Here is a 19,983-nt window from a genome sequence, read left to right on the forward strand (position 1 = left end):
TGCCGTTTTCTTCATTCCAGTTAAGATTACCGACCTACTGTAGGAACGATTGTCCTTACAGAAATATTTTTTTTCTTTTACAGTAACAGTAATTTTCATAAGGGAACAGTCTGCCCGGGATTTTACATAGAAGTAGCATAATCTGGTAAAAGTAGTTCAGGGGGGTAGCTGCGTCAGCATGTGTAGGCTGCAAAGGAACAAGTAATAGGTTTATTCCATGCTGAAAAGAGAAGAAAACACAAAGTTGTATTTTCTTTTTTCTCTTTTCAGCATGGAATTAACCTATTACTTGTTCCTTTGAAATCTAATAAAAGGTTGTATCGGTAAATACAAATTGAAACAGAAGTTAAAATTCTCACGATCCATGTTACATTCATCAATAGCTTATATAATTTGTAGATTTCTCCTTTAAAAATTTCATACTCATCCCATTTCTTGCCATTTTTGCACAACTTTATTTTTATCACTCATCTGAGGCTAAGAGGTCATGCTTGCAATTAAATCAGAGCGCAAATAATAAAAAAGCAGAAGTATTGAAAATAAAGTACTTAGGAGAGCACTGAAACCCCGCACACGCTAATGTGAAAAATCCAAAACCGAACGCCCAGCCAGAAGCAGAGATGCCCAGTACGCTAGGGAGCCTAGACGATAACAGAGTCATGAGATGGTGGAAAAGTCACGCGCTTTTCGAACGTTTACAGGGACAGAATACTGTATGAGCAAGGGTTTCCTGCAGTTGAGAAAACTTGGTATGCAATATGGAAACCGTGTACAGTATGTACATGTTCTGCAGTTGGTAAACTGGTAGGTGGCAAAGGAAGGACTGTTTTTGATAAATACACCTTCTTTAACTGCCATAGAAAGCAAGTTTTATTGTCACAATAGCTCTATTATACCTTAAAAGGTAGAAACCACAGCTAATGCATTTCAGATAAAATCCCTACAATGCACTGGCATCCCATCCAGGGAGGGGAATGATATTCTCTCTAGTCTGCTTAACACTACAGAAAACCACTGAAGTGAAGCCCCCACCTGGATAACACCCAACAGTCATTCTGTGCCATCAGATCTACTATGTAGAAGATCAGGTAGAGTAGTAGAGCTTGATTCTGTGGTTGAATCGTGAGGGGACTTTAGGGAAGCCCGACGGCACAAGCTCAAAGTGGAACACAGCCAGGACACTGAAATTAACAACTTTATTTCTTCAAAAATTGCCAAGGGATATTTAATGACTAAGTGTTCAGGGCGGCCTTGGCTGAATATGTATATGATTAGAATACATTATCATTCCTTCTTCTTATTATTCCAAGTGGGACAAAGTGGTCAGAAACCAGTTCAATGCAGGGCACAGAAACACAAACACACACTCACACAAGGGCCAACTTTCACAGAACCCAGTTAACTTACCAACAGGTCTGTGGACTGTAGGGGGGAAACTGAAGCACCTGGAAGATTACCCTGGTGAAGACAGGGAGAACGTACAAACTCCACACAGACAGCACCCCAGACCCGGAAAAGAATACAGAGTGCCAGCACTGCGAGGCAGCAATGCTATCCACTCTACCACCATGCCACCCTTTTATTAATCCACTGGCGATAAGGCGTGTGGAAACCTGGAAGAGCAACACTGCCCAAATTACGAAGCGGGAATGTAACCCTGAAGGATGTGGTGGAGAGCCAAGAAACAACAAGTGCTGTCAAAAAGTTTTCAAACCAAGAAAAAGCACATGCAGATATTGTACCACATACAAATATATTTTATTGTGCATATTTATTTGATCCTGCATTACCAGAGTAGGCCTAATTAACTTTTAGTATTCCCATCAAACACGTCAGCCCTTTTGGAATAAATGAATTTTTACTGAACGCATTCTTTTTCAGCAATTTACAAATGCTTAGTGCAACCACTGCTAAAAAGAACTTGAAGAAAAAGATGGGAAAGCATGCAACATCAGATAAGTGAAAGTGAAGGACAGTGAAGTAGAATTTTACTTCTTTATTGGATGACATCTAAATAGAGTGTGCACCGTACAGTACATGTGTAGAGTCTCAAGTACATATTACCTGTTCAAAGAATTGAAGAACCTACAAAGAAGAGCGCTTCCTGATCACACTGACTACTCCCTTTTAACACTGAAAAAAAATTATTTTGAAAGAAAATACTTCCTTGCATGCAATTTGTAATGATGGTGGTAGGGGAAAAAGTGGAACACCACATATTAGCTACTGCGCTACTGTATTCAGTGTTATATAAGGGTTAAATCACATACTGCACAGTGAATGATCGTATTAAGTGTATAATGGTATTAAACTGTAGATCTGGATTAATGCATAGACTCTCACAAAATGTGATATTAACATAAAGGGATTTTAAATAGCTTTTCTTTATTGCACAATATTAAAAGTCCACTTTACAATCTTCCTTTTAAATAAGACATAGCAGCTGCCCAGTCATTTACAGCAAGGAAAGATAGTGCAACTTCATATGTTGAATCCATTTGTCAACACTCTCAGAAACAGAAAAGCACATGATATACCTAACTGAATTTTATACATGAATTAAACTGTTTAGTTCTACTCTATGTAAAAGGACAAGAAAATATTGAATGGGGGTACAGTAGTGTCCATGCAAAAGAAATAGGCTCATTTTCATTAAAAAACTAAAAATCTAAAGCATTTACACATTTTGTTCCTGAAGTCCTTATTCCTGTTTATCCAATAAAAGGGAAATTGGTCATTCTTTGGGAACATTACTAAGTGTTTGTCAGCTTCAAAGCCTCTAGTTAAGGTACACTGAAAAACCTGATGGTCTGTGAACCTTTTCAGCTGCATAAAATCCTTTGAAGGGCTGTTCACATTGTAGAGGTTTTCACTATAATGCAATTATTCTGAATTCTCCTCCAGAGCATTAACCACTTCACAACGCCAAGGCAAGAAAGCTGTCCCATCTTGTTCGGCTCAATATGTTTTTAAGAGTAAATTCAGGCAAGACCGTGCCAAGGCCAAATTACTGACAGAAACACTCTGCCTTCCATGGCAACAAGGGTGACTCCATAGCAAAAATGTAAGCAAACAACTCACTTCTTCAACGGCATCTGCCAGTGAACTCAGACAGAAGACAACTGTTATTGCACTGGACTTGGGCAAAAGCCAACAGCAGGGTCAGGAAATATAGTTAATTCATAAAAAAGAAAGAAGAAAAAAGAGTGAACTCACTCCTTCCATGTTCTTCAGCACTTCAGCAAGAGGACTGGCAATCTGACTCATTCGAATGTATAACTCCAGTATCATTCAAGGCATGTCTTTGCTTGCATTTGCGAAAACATTTCTTTAAAAAACGCTAACCCTACTGCACAATGAAGTTCAGGACACATCCATTATTCATTTGCCTTCAGAACTTTGTTTCCCCAATCATATGGAATGTGATACAATCCCAAATCACAAACAAAAATCAAAACAATTAAAAAAGTCTGAAAAAATATTCAAAAAACCCATCTCATAACTGTAGAGCATCTTGTTATCTATATTCCTTTGAAATCCACTTTTCTTTAGAAGTCTATATTGTACAATGCAATTATGATCTCATTTTCTGTCCTGTCTGCTACAGATCTCCTTCTACAAAATTATATTTGCTGGTTAACCTCAAATGAATGTCTTCCACCTATTCCTGCAGAAGCTTTCCAGCTACAGTAGTTGATGAAAAGATACTCCAGATACTTTATTTGTACTTACAGCTCACTCCAAGGCATCCCAGCGTCAATCCCAGCTAGCTGTGTCTCACTATTTCTCATCCAAGTAAACTCACCAGACTGTATCTCCCTCCTAGGCCTCAATCATCCCCTCCTCTCCCTTTCTCTTTTTTCCCTATGCCCACCCCCCTTCACATTTTCACTCTCTCATCCATTGGAATATTCAAAAAGTGGCAGGAACCCCGCTAAGTTTTGTGAGCTCATTAGTATTCTCCCCCAACTTCTTTCAGTGAACTCGCGCTCTATTCAGGCAGCTCATTCTAGCTGAGGGGGTCAAGCGGCTAATCATTAAATCAAACTCATGTCACACCATCACAATCAGCCTTTACAGACAGGAGGGTTTATTATTTCAGTTTATGCTAAATAAATGGTTTTACAAATACTCCCCAAGCAGGGTCAACAGCGGCTTCAATTGCAAGGCAAACGGAGCTGGACTTCCAAGCAAACCAAGAGGGCTCTGTCTATTGACTTTAGCAAGTGCTTGTCTTGACACAGGTGAGGTTTCCAAAAGGCTAATCTTTTTCTCTTTCCAAATTAGTGTCTAGAGATGGAACACAAAGCTCTTTTCAGCACCATTTACTTTAGTTACTCAAATCAACTTGAGTCCAAATGCCCTGAAATTGCAACTTTTATTGCACATGTCTATTAGTTTAAGATGGGATATATTCATAAGCTCTGGATAAAAAAAATGACTTTTTTTCCTCAATTGTTAAACTTGCAAAAATATAAATGTTATTACTTTCAAAACCTATCCAAAAGTAACTATTTCATCTTGGCCATCACCTCCAAAATACCGTCTTTTTTTCATGGTTGCCCTAGTCAGGCCTAAAACAGTTCACAGGTCTATTCACCCCCACACAAAAGCTCCAGTTCAGACCTCTATGGACCAAGTGAAACATGCTCAAAAACTGGGCTCTATATAGTGATTGAATTTCTTAACATCTTTTCAAAAAGCAGTAAATGCCTTGAGGCTAAAGGAAGAAACAGGCTAATGGTGAATTGGGAGTACTGAACAAATTTCAGAGCCCTTTCCTACTCGCTTTTGAGGTTGAAAGCAAGCTCTTGCCTTTCAAGTTTCAAAGTCCTTTTTCCTCCTGCAGTGTCACAGAAGGATTTGAAAAGAAGGTAATTGTGCTCTCAGTCTCCCTGATCAGAGCTTACGTCCTAGTTCTAGTATTTCAGAATCTTTCTTGCAGTATAATAGTGCTCCGTGCTCTACACAGCCTGCACTCTAGAAATTGCTCATTAAATCGTAATGCCAAGATTTCTTTTATGTCCACGGCACCAATGTAAAACAGGGTTTGGATACTTTAAAAAAAGTTTACGAGGGAAAACTGTTTTTCACGGGGTAAAAATTAAAATTCACGGGAAAATTGCACTTTTTCAGAATTCAAATCAGTCAGGAATTCAATTTTTGATAGCAAAAGCTAATAAATCCCCTATTTTAAAAGCACATTGCTAAGGATGAATTGAGATTTAGCAACAAAAATACTAACTTTGCTTTCAGAAATGTTTAGATTAGTCTAAGAGGCTAATGTAAAGCACATTCACAGTTAGCTATGAAAAAGCAATATTTTTCAAAGTTATTTTACAGGCCAGATTCTCTCCTGAAAAAAAGAAAATTAATCATATGTACCTACAGTATTAGATACAAAAAAAAAGTTAAGCATTAAAAGTAATTTCAATGCTTAATCACATGCAATATTGTCAAAACCAGCTTATAATTAATTACCTTTTGAATCATGCTGATTTTAGAGGCTGAGTGCTGTGGTGGAGTTGGACGATCTCGGGCCCTGGTACAACTATTTTTATGGGTGTCCTCCTTCTTCACCCCTGACATCACACAGCCACAGTAAAATAAAATAGCTACTCTTGCAAGATTTACACTCCAAAAAGTCATCTACAATCCCTTTTTTAGAACCTTTGAAATGATATACCGCTTTACTTGAGCATCTATGATATTCTCAGTAAAATGTCCTCTGGTGGTCAGATAAACATCACCCAACTCCTGTGCATTGCCCATGGAGACACCGAGATCGCTGGTGTGGTGAATTCATCACCGTTCTGTCTGTGTTTGTCTTTTTTCTCCCCAGTCTCTACAGGAGCACTGCACGGTGTTTTGCTAGAAAGCGGTAAGTTAGAGTTAACACAAGCCTCATGCTCAACCTACTTGAGCCTACATAACCTACATATTTTAGTTAGTTTGGGTGCCACACCCAACTGTTCCCTTTCGGTTTTTCTTTTGAGAACACCACTTTAATGCCTTATAAAGCATATGTAAAGTCACACAAGTAAAGTAGAGACCTTTAGTTTTAATTCTTCCTATTTTTTTCACATAATACCTTATTTTGCAATTCTGATATTCAAGTGCCACACTCAAGATACCTCCAAAAGATCTTTGAGAGGCAGCTCATGTAAGACTCATCAATTAAAAAAGTTATCCATCCATCTTCTAGCCACTTTAGGGGTACAGGGGAGCCAGGGCTATCCCAGCATGCAGCAGGCACAAGGCTGAGTACACCCTGGATATGACACCAATCCATCACAGGGTAAACATGGCACATTGCAAGGCAACAACGCACACCACTGCACCACCATGACACACTTAAACAAGTAGTTTAGGTTAAGTTTAATTTGATATCCAAACACCCTAATTGAGTTCTAACCAGGGCCTCAGACAGAATCGAGAACAACTTTCAAGCAAATAAAAAACATTTTGGAAGCCGTAAGTGGGAGACATACAGAACATTCAATATTAATTGTATAAATAAAAGTGAATTGAGGGTGGTGAAATACAATATAATGATTTTTCCAAAACTTAACTCACTATTTTTCACACGGCAAGTAAAAAGCGGCACAATAATTAGACATCCTGTAGGCGAGCCCATTTGTGGGGATCCCTTTGTGGTGGGGCCCCAGTGCTGTTGTCCCAGCTGCACCTCCTTTAGCTCCAGGACTGGAAGAGTGCCTAAGGACGCTGGTCATGTTTCTGTTTTAAACCTCGCAAATCTCGTCAAAGTTTCATTTGGAGTTTGAGTCCCATGCTCATGTTTGGGTCCCACTTGCAGTCTTGGGTTAATGGAGTTCATAACAAAAGTTCGGGAGGAAGCTTAGATCTAATCTCAGACCTTTCTGCTCACTGATGTACTGTATACAAGTCTAAGCACCCCAGACCTCCCCTCACGTATCCCTCTTGCATACCTCTCACCTCCCCATTTACAGCCCTACAGTAACTCCTTGGCTCAATCCTCGTAATAGTGGGTTTGGGCTGCCTAATCCTCACAGCTGGGCTGCCATTCCCCTAGCTAGGCGAGTCACACCAAACCCTCTCTACACACTTTGTCCCTCGCATTCGCATTCATTAGGATCTGATCTAACTGAGCTACTGAATTATGATTATTGAAAATAATAGCATGCTATTTAGCATACAGTTTTATCCAGATTCACATACAGAGGTTAAACTATGCATCGGCAACTGTTACTACAGAGTGATTTACTTCTGCTACTACTGTTAATACTAATGCACGAACACACAAGATTTGAAGCCTCTAGCTTCTGTTTGACAACATAAATAATAAATTGAATGAACACATGTAAGGCCTAAATAAAAATGATGCAAAAGAGGTACAAAATCTTTAAAAAAACACGCATCCACACCACAGAGGCAAATGTTGATTCTCAAATGTAGTTTCAGTGCTTGTTGCATACAATATGTTTGTCTTAACATTTTAAATAGAAGAAATATGAAAGAGAACTGTGTAAATACAGGCTCTGCATCACATTTCACATTTCAGCCTCTGGATCACAATTACAAGCAGTGCAGCACGGTAACACTGCATGTGAAACAATATTTTTTCTTTCTCATAATCAGTTATATTATTTGCCATATAGACTTTCATAGTGAATACTTCCCAGGAAACCAAAATTCCATTGCGTGCCTGTTTTTTATAAGATCACAATACCAATCAGCTTAGGTACTTAGGCATTGGAGTGTGTACCTGATTTTCATTAACATTTCTGGCAGCTTTACTATAGACTAACAGAACTGCAAATGATTAACAGATTTGGTACAAGTGAGATGCACATAGCTTGAAAACCTAAGGGAAGAAGATCAGGAAAGAAGCAAAAGGATAATGTAATTTATATGGTTGAACATGTCCAATTTTGAACACCTTTTTGGCTTGAACACTTAAAAGTAAAATGTAACCATCCGGTGCCTTCGGAGTTCAAACACAAGCAACATTAGAATACCTACACATTGATTTTTAGAAACTGCAAATGGTGAAAAATTACTGTTGTAACCTTTTGAAAGTTATGTGCAGTCACACAAAATTCACTCATTTATAATATTTGTATACACTCTGCTGTATAAAATGCGTCTTGACATTAGTACTAAAGACATACTTTGAATTACTTGCTTCCAGTTCAGACTGGAATATTCTGACTCACCTTAAACATAAGTAAGATAATTAAAATGTCAACAATCTAGATCAGGAAACATATTTCATGTTTTCCTAATAATATGTGTGTATACTAAGGCATCTGAAAGCCATGTTTTATGGATGCACAATTAATTATATTGCATTATTTACAATAAACATCTACATCAAGCTGTCAAGCTAATCATGCAAATTAATTTTTCTCCACCGTAACGCTCTCCATGAGCTTGCAAAATAATATACATGGAGAAAGTCCAAGTAATTATTTTTCTTATAAGGCATGTTTCTTTCTTCAAAATTTCAAATCTGACCACACATGTAATTAACCAGAAGGGAGCATTTCCGTATTTGTCTTTATGCAAATAAAATTAGTCTGTTGAAGATCTTTACACGGAAATTTGCAAACCTTCTTAAACAGTATGCCTTGCATTTCAAACATCATTTACAGTACATCAAGAATATTATATTACAGTAAATACTGAACTACAACCTATAAATGACTTCAGCACTGGAATATGCATAAAAAATCTGGTATGTAACTCTATGTTCTGTATACGTGTATTTTCATATTCACTTTTCTCAATGTAATCTTTTTTTCCAATTACCATTTTAAGTAATTGCAGCAACATCACATAAGCAGTCACAAAACAGAACAAAAACTCAATGTCAAAAAATGTTGGTCTGAATCCTTTCAGCGGCTACCTTTTGCCTAATGTAAGACTGAAAGAAGTGTAAAATGTGTTTGTTAAGAGTTTGGCAATCCTAGTCTGTGGCACGACAGGGCATTCCTGGCTCAGAATCTGTCTTGGCAAATGGGTTTATTTGACACTTTCGCAGGGATCATTCAAGGGCACCCAACACATGCTCTTTGGTGTGAAGAGCCATGGCATGGACAGGCTGATATCCATCCAAGAGAAAAGGGGCCTACTGTACAAGAGCTGCACTCCATGACAATTCCTGCAAAACATGCAGTGGACAGAAACACCTCTCCTTCTTTGAGCCAAGATGTCAGCATTTTATCATGGCCCATGACTCACCTCTGGAGTCAGAAATGGAAACCAGAATGGGTTACCCTCTTGGCTTCTCCTGATTTGGACAAATGAGCTTGTAGGGATATTTCCACCTGGGTTCTACCATAATGTGGTTGGCCTACAATGCAATGCAATGCACAAAGTCGAAAAGAGAGGTCCAAGGGAGGAACATCCGGCCCATGGCACAGTTCTCTGCATGCTGTTGCTTCCTTGGGACTACACTTTTCTTTCACTCAATAACCATGTGCTTATCGGACGAACAGAACTGGCTATGTGAATCCGAGGAGGTGCCCACTACATTATGCCAAGCCTCAGCATCATCCTAAATAATCAGCATCTGCAATAGTAAGTGACAAAAGAACAAATACTTAAAAGTGAAGCTGGTTTACCCTTTACACATAACCCCTGCACCATACTGTACCTACAAAGTGTCAGCTGCAATGTCTAACCACCAATTTACAATGATTCACCACTAGGTAATCTGCTACAGGGCACATTTAGATTATGAAAAAATTCAGTACACTTCCTTGCATTAAAGAGGCTGTAAAATGTCGACCACAGTAATAAAAACACAATAGTATATGAGGACTTCAATTGCATGGGACACTATGTATTAATTATATGATGACTTGAATCCATGACCATTAATACATCCAAGTAGTTTTTCCTATCAGTCTCATTCTTTGCTTTGACAAACTCATCCCTACTTTAAATGAAAGACCTTAGGGTTACCTTTTCCGCAAAAGTGATTATTTTAAGCGCATTACATGAATTGTGCACCTTATTCACTTGAATAGTTTCTCAGAAGTTGGCATGTGAACTTTTACTTTTTCTTGAGATATCGGCTACGATTCAGTAAACCCCCCCTCCCTCCCCCCAACACACACGCACACAATCAGCAGAAAGGGAAGATACTACCAGGCTTACAAGCTGAAAGAGGATTCCATGGCTTATTTGCACTAGACCCAGCTGAAAAGCACCAGGGTCAACTTTCAATGCGGCACGTGAGCGGCCCTTCTCACCAAATAGTAAAGCATTTGTCTGCCCATGTAGTGAAAAGATTAAAACACACTTGTGAAAAATGGCCCAGAAAAGGCAGTACTGCTCATTCTTCAATTTTATTTTCTGAAGCAGATGACTAATTCTTACAGCCACCACCCCCCCAATATACACACAGTTTTGAATTTGCATTTTGAGCACTGGAGAATTTTAAGAAGCTTCTATTAGGCAGTTAGTCACCACTTACTTTGAGCAGGCTAATTAGACACATCAAAGGAACTACAATACACTCCCAGGAGGGTAAAAAAATTATTTTCAACCCATTTAATAGTACATTTACGCCTATCTGTGGGTAGCAGGCTAATTTAACTTTTGACATTTGATATCTGAAAATGAGAGGGATCAGCAATTTAACTGGAACAGGATTATGAACCTCCCCAAAAACAATGTTTTCAAGCTGGTGAAATTCATTAATTTGCCTCATGCTAAGCAGTTTATCAATGACTAAAAATGTTACAGCCTACAATGGGTAATATATTCTTGTTTTTTCAGTCATAAAACTGACTAATTATGAGCTTCCGATGTCAAACTGAATGTATCAATTTATAGTTTTTGGTTTTTTCACATGCTTTATAAATAAATTGCTTTAAAGCACCATCTTAACAGAAACACATGAACATGTTCATTGTCTTTATAACTAGCATTACTGTATATTAACTGTATATAAGAATAAACCTTGAAGCATTTCCCCTCAAATCTTTCCCTTTTTTAGAAATTCATGCAGCAGTAATAAAGTTACATCATTAGCCACCAGAGTAACAGTTTTGGCTCATAACACATACCAATATTCAAATTTCACTTCTCCTCAACTTTTTGCATCAATTGATACCTGATATTGTGATGCCACATTTCCTTAGAGTAGTATTACCATGCTGACTTGGTGAGTCCGACTGCACTGTCCATTAGAAAAATAACTACCAGCTTACCTTTGAATATGACTTAGACAATACCACCTGTTTTCCAGTCAAAAATGGTTTAATGTTTTTTTTCCACTGTTTCTACAAAATACTGATACTATACCGTCTGCTAACACCTGCTTACACTACATCACAGCTTTAGCATTTTAGTATTTACAGGTATATGCTGAAATATTAAGACTTATTTAAAAAAGAACATTTTGCAATTTAATAACACATTGCAGATCTGTTCAGAATTCAACCGTGCTCTATTGTTCTTCATGATTCTGAATGTGCATATCGCACCTTGTGATATTCTGTGCTGCCTTATTAACTGAAGCAAGCGCTAAAATGTTAGGGCTAGTAAAAAGGTAAAAGATAATATCACAGTAAACGTTGCTTCCTGACAGTAAATCCACTTAAATAATCATCCAATAAATGCTACAAAGCTAATGCTAATAAGCATGCATTGCGATAAAGATAGTAAACTAGCCATATGAGGCAGCAGATTCTATTATTTCAGTTATATAGAGTGTTATACTTTTCTGCTCATAAAGGCCACTCACACAAGATCACCTGGAGCACAGATTTGTGCATAGTGCAGAAGCTGCCAGCCACACAGCTACAACAGTGCACTCTATTGAAGAGATGTTGAAATTTGTTAATGAAGTGACTCCTAATACAATTGCTCAATCATGACCCCTGGAATCACAGCCAGTTCTGAAAAGTCCTGGAGAAAATAAAAACACCAGGAATCCCAATTAAAGTCACCAAATTGTTTCTAGGACAAACCTTAATTAATATATGGAAGCAGCACAGAAATGCCGTATCCATCTCAAATCTTATTTTCTGCTTTGTCATGTCACCTAGTCACCTGTGAGCTTAAATGGGCCATCTGAAATGGTGTTATCCAGCAACTGAAACATAATTCAGTATAAAAAGTAATTACTTTGTCAGTTCTGTATTTTAAAAAATAAATGCACGTAGTGGAGAAATTGCAAGATCTATCACGTTAGACATAGTAGGTATTATATTATTTTATTCGTATTATGCATCCTTCTTAAGAAAACCAGGTTCATATTAACCAAAGCAAAACACAGAAATTCAATACACTTCAGATTCTTAAATGATAAATTTCTTATGTATGAAAATGTTTCATTATGCAATAAGTTAACAAATGCTTCCTTTGGAAGGCATTCATTCTTTTATAGCGAATAAGAAAGCCCTGACAGATATCGCTTCATCACATTCTCTTTATTTTGTGTGTAACAGCTTTTGGAAACAATACAATTCAAGAACACAACAGTTGAAAACAATTCCATTTGCTCCCAAGCCCTGCTCCCCAAAACCTTTTCAAAGTTTCTCCAGCCTTTCCCTCCTTGGCCCCATGGAGCCATACAGTGGATAATTTCCTATGGGCCACATCAAGAAAATCAAGGGTGCTTCAATGCAAGGGAAAGGAATGTAGAAGATGCCAACAGAGATCAATCATTCCCTTGTCAGACATAATCCCAGCAGGCCACACTCGCCTCATTTGCAAACGGTCCAAAAGAAAATACAGTACTTAAAAACAAGGCCAACATTCAGCAAGGGATATTCCGAGCAAAAATATTCTCCAGTCAAGGATAAACTGACCTCCTCCCACACTTAAGTCGAATCTGGACACTAGAAATTTCCATTAGTGTTTGCTTCAGAAGTGTGAAATATATTCTTTGCATAAACAGAAAGGAATCACCAGGATATCTGGGATTTCTAAAGCACAACACAAATAGGGATAAAAAAAATGTATTCGGAAGAGAAATGTCCCAGTTCCAAACTGCACTAAGCATCAGTTTTTTATATAAATGCATTAATTTCTAGTGAAAGTAAGTACAGAGGGAAGTAAAAAGAGTAGACAGGAAAAGATCTACAAGGTAAATCACAAGTTGATTGGAGATCCTGGGGTGCTTGAAGGTAGCTGTCTTTCCTAGAATCGGATATGAATTCCCAGGTGAGACCACTGAGCAAAAGCAAAGGGTGTACAACAGATAAAGAGGAGCATTATGTAATGTGGACGAGTTTGGACACCACTTTGATGGAATGCAAAATTTATCACGCCTTTCCACTAGACATCATACTTTGATCAAATAAGAAACAACGAAGCCAAATTGTTTTAGAGAAAAAGCAGAGAGACCAGATCCTATAGTTTGCCAGATATATATTTTTTTCTGTTTAGAAGCAGCAGAAGCCTTAAACTGACCAATGCGTGATGAAAGGGGGGGAAAAAAAGAAAATTCAACAGATCAATAGATTTGATCTCAAGATAGTATTAAGACTGCTCCAATGTTTCACCTCCTGCTCTCAGTGTGTTTGGGAGCCAATACTGGAAAATACACTGTTGGATGGATGTCACAAAGGCTAATATTTTCCGGGATGAAGATGTCATATCCAGGCGTATTTTGTCCAAGTGAATTATGTAGCTGTATTAAGCAGATGAGTGCAGCCCAAAGAAGCCATGACATTAACGTACTGATACATTTCTTATGAAAACAGATTATCCCAATTAAACTTTCATAGTGACTGTATTATAGCTGGCTTTGTATTCTCTTAACAATCAGTTAGTTAATAATAAGTTAATAATCAAGAGCCCTACTCAACTGTACACAAAACTTTTTCCTTAAGCATTCATTTGTTGTTTGTTAAATGCACAGTCCTGAAAATTTCATTGATTTTGCAATCATCTGTGAATGTACCCAATGTGATGGCTCTGTGACTTATTTTGCACTGGTTTCAGTTCGGGAATGATACTTTCATTCATTTCTTCAGCATACTTCATCGTGTTTCAAGAACAGTAGTTGTAAGAAAATCAAAATGTCTTATGTCTTTAACATAACAAGAAAGTCTATAACAAGAAACATTTAAAATCCAGTTTTGCTACTTTGCTTTCATTCATGATAAATCCAATATTTCCATTTTCTGAAATATTGGATTAATTTGACAATCCTTCTGAACTGTTTGCCATACTTGCCTTGGTCTACGTTGAACTTGTTCATTTCCACTTAAGCAAAGAACAAAAAATTAACGAGAATACAGGTCAGCCCTTCCCTGTCATATGACAGAAGTTTGACGTTGTCTTGGATTTCGGAACACAAGCCTTAGAGACAATCAAAATTCCCATCCACACCTTAATCGAAAAGTTCATAAAACTGCAAGTTCATAAAATGTGGTCCCATTATTTCATAAATGGTATGGTGGTGACTTGGAAGAGCTGCTGCTAATTGTAGTGCTGATCCTTATTGCAGAGTAATGCATTCTATAACACCTATACAGCACCTGGCTTCTTGCCTGTTCTTTCCTGGGATACATAAACCATTGATGGTGTTTCTTTTTATTAGTGGAGAGAGGCCAGAATGTAATATTTTTAGGTTCTTATCTGTCACGGTTTTGAAAAATTAAAATGGATAAAAACAGGTTTTTACACAAAACACAGAAAGTGCTACCCGTGGGACTACAATCAGAAAGAAGATTCAGCTGACAGAGCAGAGGTTTGTGTTTCCAGTCTTGGTTATTGTTCAGCAACTGAACTAGTGGGCTCATGATTCTATAAGTATACGCTGGCCGGGATTTCCCAAGCATCAGCCAACAACTCATTCAGCACCACAATGGTCGGGTGGATTCTTATGTGAGCAGGCTGTCCTGAGCTTGACCTACAACATCAACCTCTATGAATCACCAAAGCCCTATGAGCCTGCAATATGAGCTCAAAAATGCAATTTGTCCTTCATCCTACTACATAATTTTCTTGCCATTTGACTTGGGAGTCCATTAGTTGTTGTTTGGCATATTGACAGTATATCTTTATTTTCTGCCCTTGGCAAAATTTATCATAAACCCATACTTGAGTATATGTTAGTCCTCCAAACCACAGTTCTGATTGCACATTTGGATAAAACGTTTTCATAGTCTCTTCCTGTTGGTGTAGCAAAAATCCTAAAACAGGCCTGAGGTGATGGGACTGAGGTCCTTGGAAAACTCTCTAACCTTTTCCATCATTATGTGATACCGAGTAATTTTTCTTCTGTTTTTACCTCCCTTAAATACTTACTGACAATCAAAGTGACATTGATGTGAAACATCCAGATGTCTAAAAGAGCTGTTTAAATGTATTTAACAAATTTAGAGGGTGCGAATAAATCTGAACTACACAAATGTGCAATTATTTCTGATATATGTTTTTGTGATATTCAATGCTGACTGTCTTACAGTTTTATGATTTTGTGTATTTAATAAAAAATGAAATGTCAGTTGTGTTTCCTTTTTGCTTAAATACATTTTCATTTACATTGCATAAAGGCATTAATAAATTTGAAGCCAACTATATGTAAACAGAGACAGTTAAACCAAAAAGAAGACTTGTTCTGTAAGACCTTCTTGTTGTTGGCAGTACAATGAACCATGCAGCTCCTAAGCAATTTAACCTACAATATTAACACTATGTAATACCTCAGACTGTGCCATTGGATCTGTGAATTAAATAAGAATCCACTTAGATTAAAATCACTTCAAGCCTAGGCTGATGTGCAACAATATTGTTCAGCTCTAGAAAATACTTGATTTGAAGTGTCCGTACTATTACATATTAGGTTATAATAATACAAAGGCTACACTACATTTACCTGTTGAATGTGTTGTAACTAATAGCTTATGTCTTCCTTTAAAACACATTTGAAATCCTCAAATAATTTAGCAAGCAAACAAGAAAGATAGGCCATATAGTCTCCCCTTGTTTGTAACTCATTCAATATGAAAAACGTATGTCTTTCATTAACTTAAATCCAAGAGTTAAGCATGTTTTTATTGATTCCACTGTTTGGAAGACAACTTAAAAGATTTAAACTCAAATATTCTAGGTGAAAAGAAATTCTCCTATCATTTACAAAATTCTGCCAATTGTAAAATAATTAATTACTTTTAAAATGCCAGAAGCACGCAATCGTTACTTTTAAGGAGCACATCAACTTTCCTTTGGCATTTAGAAGTTGTAGGCTATTGTTTACCTGATCTCTTTTTTATTTTAGTTTCAGCAGACAGTGGGTGTTAAAACAGGCCAATTTTTAATTTGTTGTGTTGTTTTCCTATCCCTATAATATTTAAATTCATTTAAGAAATAACTGAGAATGCAGTTAGATGTTTTGAAATGAATAGTAATAGAGAAATAAACAATGAAAGCAAGATAAAATCTCTTGCTTGTTCTAGCCTCTGTAGACCATACAAAATCGAAGTCTATATACTTGCATAAATTTCACTGACTCCAACCAGAAGAAACAACTTAACATTACTTCATAAGAACTAAGCAATGAATGGCACTTTCCATATTCATTGTTCATAACATATTTTGTGCTACTAAAGAAACTAAAGATTAAGCCATGGAATATAATACTGTTACTAATTTTAAATAGACATTTACTGACCAAAGGATATCCCAAGCATGGGTTTAGTATTCGGAATAATATTTATATAAAAAACAATCTCTCAGCCAAAAGAAATCTCAATAGGCACTTCTCCTTTTCTCAAAATTAATCAAATTACAAACACAGAAAACCAGCAGTGCAAACTGTGTTACAGAGTCTGTTATTGTAGGGCCAATTTAAGGAGAACCAGTCTAGAGTAATCTATTTCTAAAAAGGAAAAAATATTCAGGGTGCATCATTTGTACTACTATGTCTTTGATCAATTATTTTCTTTAATGACTTTTGTATGACTCTGCATCTACCAGCACACTCAAATAGGTGATGGCTATTTACTAACTTCTCCGTTTGAAAAAGTTCAAAGAGTGCTTTTAGCAATGACCATTTTATTGTTTCCGTCACCAAAAATCCTCTGCCTTACAATGAGCTTTTAACTACCAGCTTGGTCTCAACATGGAGAATCTTAAGAATTCCCTCCTGCCAGCCAACTCCTATCCTTTAATAAGATTTACTGCATCACAACCTCTAGTCTGCTAAGCCTTCGGAATCCACTACCCTGTGTGCATTAAAGGTGCTCCTACAAATTTCTGAATCGTAAGGCCTCCTCATTCTGTTATTGAAACACATGTTTTAATGTGCTGCTCGCTGCACTTTAAATGCGAAAACATTTCATTTTTTTAAGAAGGTCAGTAAATTCTTGCAAGCATTCGCTACATCTATGACTACTGCAATGCTTATATTTTCAATATCTGCTCAGATAGAAAGTGATACCCTGTGAACAGACACAAAAAAACAAATATTATATCGATTGTTTTAAATGGTTTAATGCAAGTGACATATAATAGCGGGTTGCTCTTGTAACAAATGGATCTGTGAGTAAGAAATTATACCACTGCCAAACCTTTTAGCCTTGAAGTGGGAAGACTCTTGCAAATTCTCCTATTCACATAAAGGCTGTGTTTCTGGCTTGGGTAATTTTTGGGTCCCAGTTTAAATGTGCTTTTTGCTCAGTACTTTCACCAAACTGTCAGCACACTTACTAATGATCTTCTGAACCTTGACAAATTAACTGACACCAATAGCGGCCCCACTCCTGATTCTGAACTGCACCCTGAGTAAGGCTGTAATGTGCTAGGGATCACCTAATGCTTTCCCAAATAAGGGAGGTAACAGAACATTTCCAGGATTATCACATCATACAGTACTTCTCTACAGGTAAACTACATAAGCTTCTTCCCATGTGACTTCCTTAAAGACCTAATACATGTGCTGCTATAAGCAGGATTAGCAAAGCTAAGATAAAATGTATCACATATATTTAATCTTCACTGAAATATGTTAAGTACCAAAATTCTTTCAATATTCTGCTTTCTGAGGTAATAGAGATCCTCTATTACCTCGATTACTCTCTGAAATACCAGCCACTAGAAGCAACTAACCAAGTAAAACTTGAAGGGGTTATAGTGAGACAAATATTAATTTATTGGCAGTTGGTACTGTATTTCCCTGATGCTAGCAACTGCTGTAATATGAATAGCAAGCTGAAGAGAAACCCAAACTGAAACTCTGTATATATTCAATAATTATGCCACAGATGCAAAAAATGACTTGAAAGAAGCCAGGGTAATCAACATGACAGAATAGCTTGTCCCAGACTCCCACAAGCCTTTGTGTAAAGAAATGCCTCCTTTTCAGAGTTTTTAATCCATCTCCCCATAATTTCCATTTTCATATCTTCTGGATTGTAAATAACTGTTGATTCCAAAGACGTCCACTTTGTCAATACCTCTGAGGACTTTTGAATACTTAGATCAGGTCAGCTCATAGTTGTCTCTGTGGAAGATGAGAAACTTTTAGTTCAGTCAGCTTGTAAGAGCGCAAGACTTTCCTTGAGCGAGAATGCGGCTTTTCTCTCAGATTCCAGAGCAGTAATATCTTATTTTGTTATTATGTTTACCAAAATTGTGCATAGTCTAAATAAGGTCTTACTGGTGAACTATTTGATTTTTAAATAACTTCCTCGTTATTTAAATGGATCTCGACTATACAGTACTGTATATCCTGATCTCAGTTTAAAAGTTCACTTTTCTGCTCTGCTTTTCCACAGCATCTGTCAGATATAAATGTTCTATCAATACAAACACCTAAGTGTCCTCATCGACACCAACCACATAAAATACTCAATTATATTAATTCACCCTTTCTGTTCTCACTAGTGGTCTCTTATCCCTGATACTGGCTTTCTCAGTGCCCCACCTGTGCACTTACTAACTTACTAATGTAACCCTGATCTTCTAAACTGACTGGACGATGAACCAGCAAACGTTACTCTTGCAGATTCCACAGTTTTCTCATCACTATTAAAGTGAACGTCCTGGTCACCCTGACTGCTGCTGACTGGCTATCTTTCACTGTCCTACAAGATGAGTCTTCTGCTCCAGTTCGACAAGTTTCCTTTTTCTATATCACCTGAGGCCCTCAGAGCCTCTTTATGCTACCTCATTACACATCAATGATATTGGTGCACTAAATGTTTAGGACTCAAATGGTGTCAACCAGCCTACAACTACAGCCTGCAACTATGGTACCTCAAGATTTGGGGCCACAGACGTTGACTTACATGTTAAAAAAGTTATGAATGCCGCAGATACATTGTTAAACAAATAATTTCAAAAACCAAATGTGTTCTTTTAAAACATAAAAAAAATAGTTTAAGATATCAATTCTTCCATTTTTTCCAATTTTTCAACAACTTTTTCCAATTCAGGATCGCAGGAGGGCTGGAGCATATCCCTCCCTACCATGGGTGGAAGGCTGGGTACACCCTGAACGGGGTGCCAGCCCATAGCAGGGCCGACACACAGACAAACACACCTACTGTACGGCCTATGTTTTGAGAAGTTAAATTAACCTACCAGTATCCGGTAATTAATCTACTGTGCCAGCTAAATTAACTTTACCAGTACTGGATTAGGGGAGAAAACCGGAGCACCCAGAGGAATCCCACACGAAGATGGAATAGAAATTCCACTCAGAAAGCACTCCCAGTCCATACTTCAACGCGGGCCGCAGTGACGTAAGGCCGCAATGCTTACCACTGTGCCATATACTGCATATAATATTATGTATTACATATTTCATATTATGTAAAAACATTAAAACCATCAGAATTTTAGGAAATATTTTGTTGTTATTATGAAATTTTAGATAGGATAGGAAATTTTGTTGTTATTAATCAAATTACACTGGAGCTCACAAAAAAAAGATACGCAAACTCCCGAATCAAAAACCTTGGATGAACACTGAGATCCGCTCCCTGCTCAAAGCCCGTGATGCAGCCTTCAAATCTGGTAATGAGGAAG

General features: G+C 37.4%; 1 protein-coding gene across 4 annotated transcripts in view; it reads right to left on the reverse strand.

The window, feature by feature from the left end:
* The window catches only part of gli3 (GLI family zinc finger 3), a 162,729-nt gene that overhangs the window by 101,824 nt on the left and 40,922 nt on the right, over window positions 1–19,983 (reverse strand). The window contains exon 1 of one of the 4 annotated variants that reach the window (XM_088643718.1): window positions 3,733–3,818. The exons of the other annotated variants lie outside the window; for them this stretch is intronic. The gene's annotated coding sequence lies outside the window, so the exon portion shown is untranslated. Of the gene's footprint in view, window positions 1–3,732; window positions 3,819–19,983 lie in introns of those variants that run through there. 4 annotated transcript variants of the gene reach the window in all.

The sequence above is a fragment of the Lepisosteus platostomus genome, chromosome 8, assembly GCF_059453375.1.
Source record: "Lepisosteus platostomus isolate fLepPlt1 chromosome 8, fLepPlt1.hap1, whole genome shotgun sequence".
In the NCBI taxonomy this organism is placed as follows: Eukaryota; Metazoa; Chordata; class Actinopteri; order Semionotiformes; family Lepisosteidae; genus Lepisosteus; species Lepisosteus platostomus.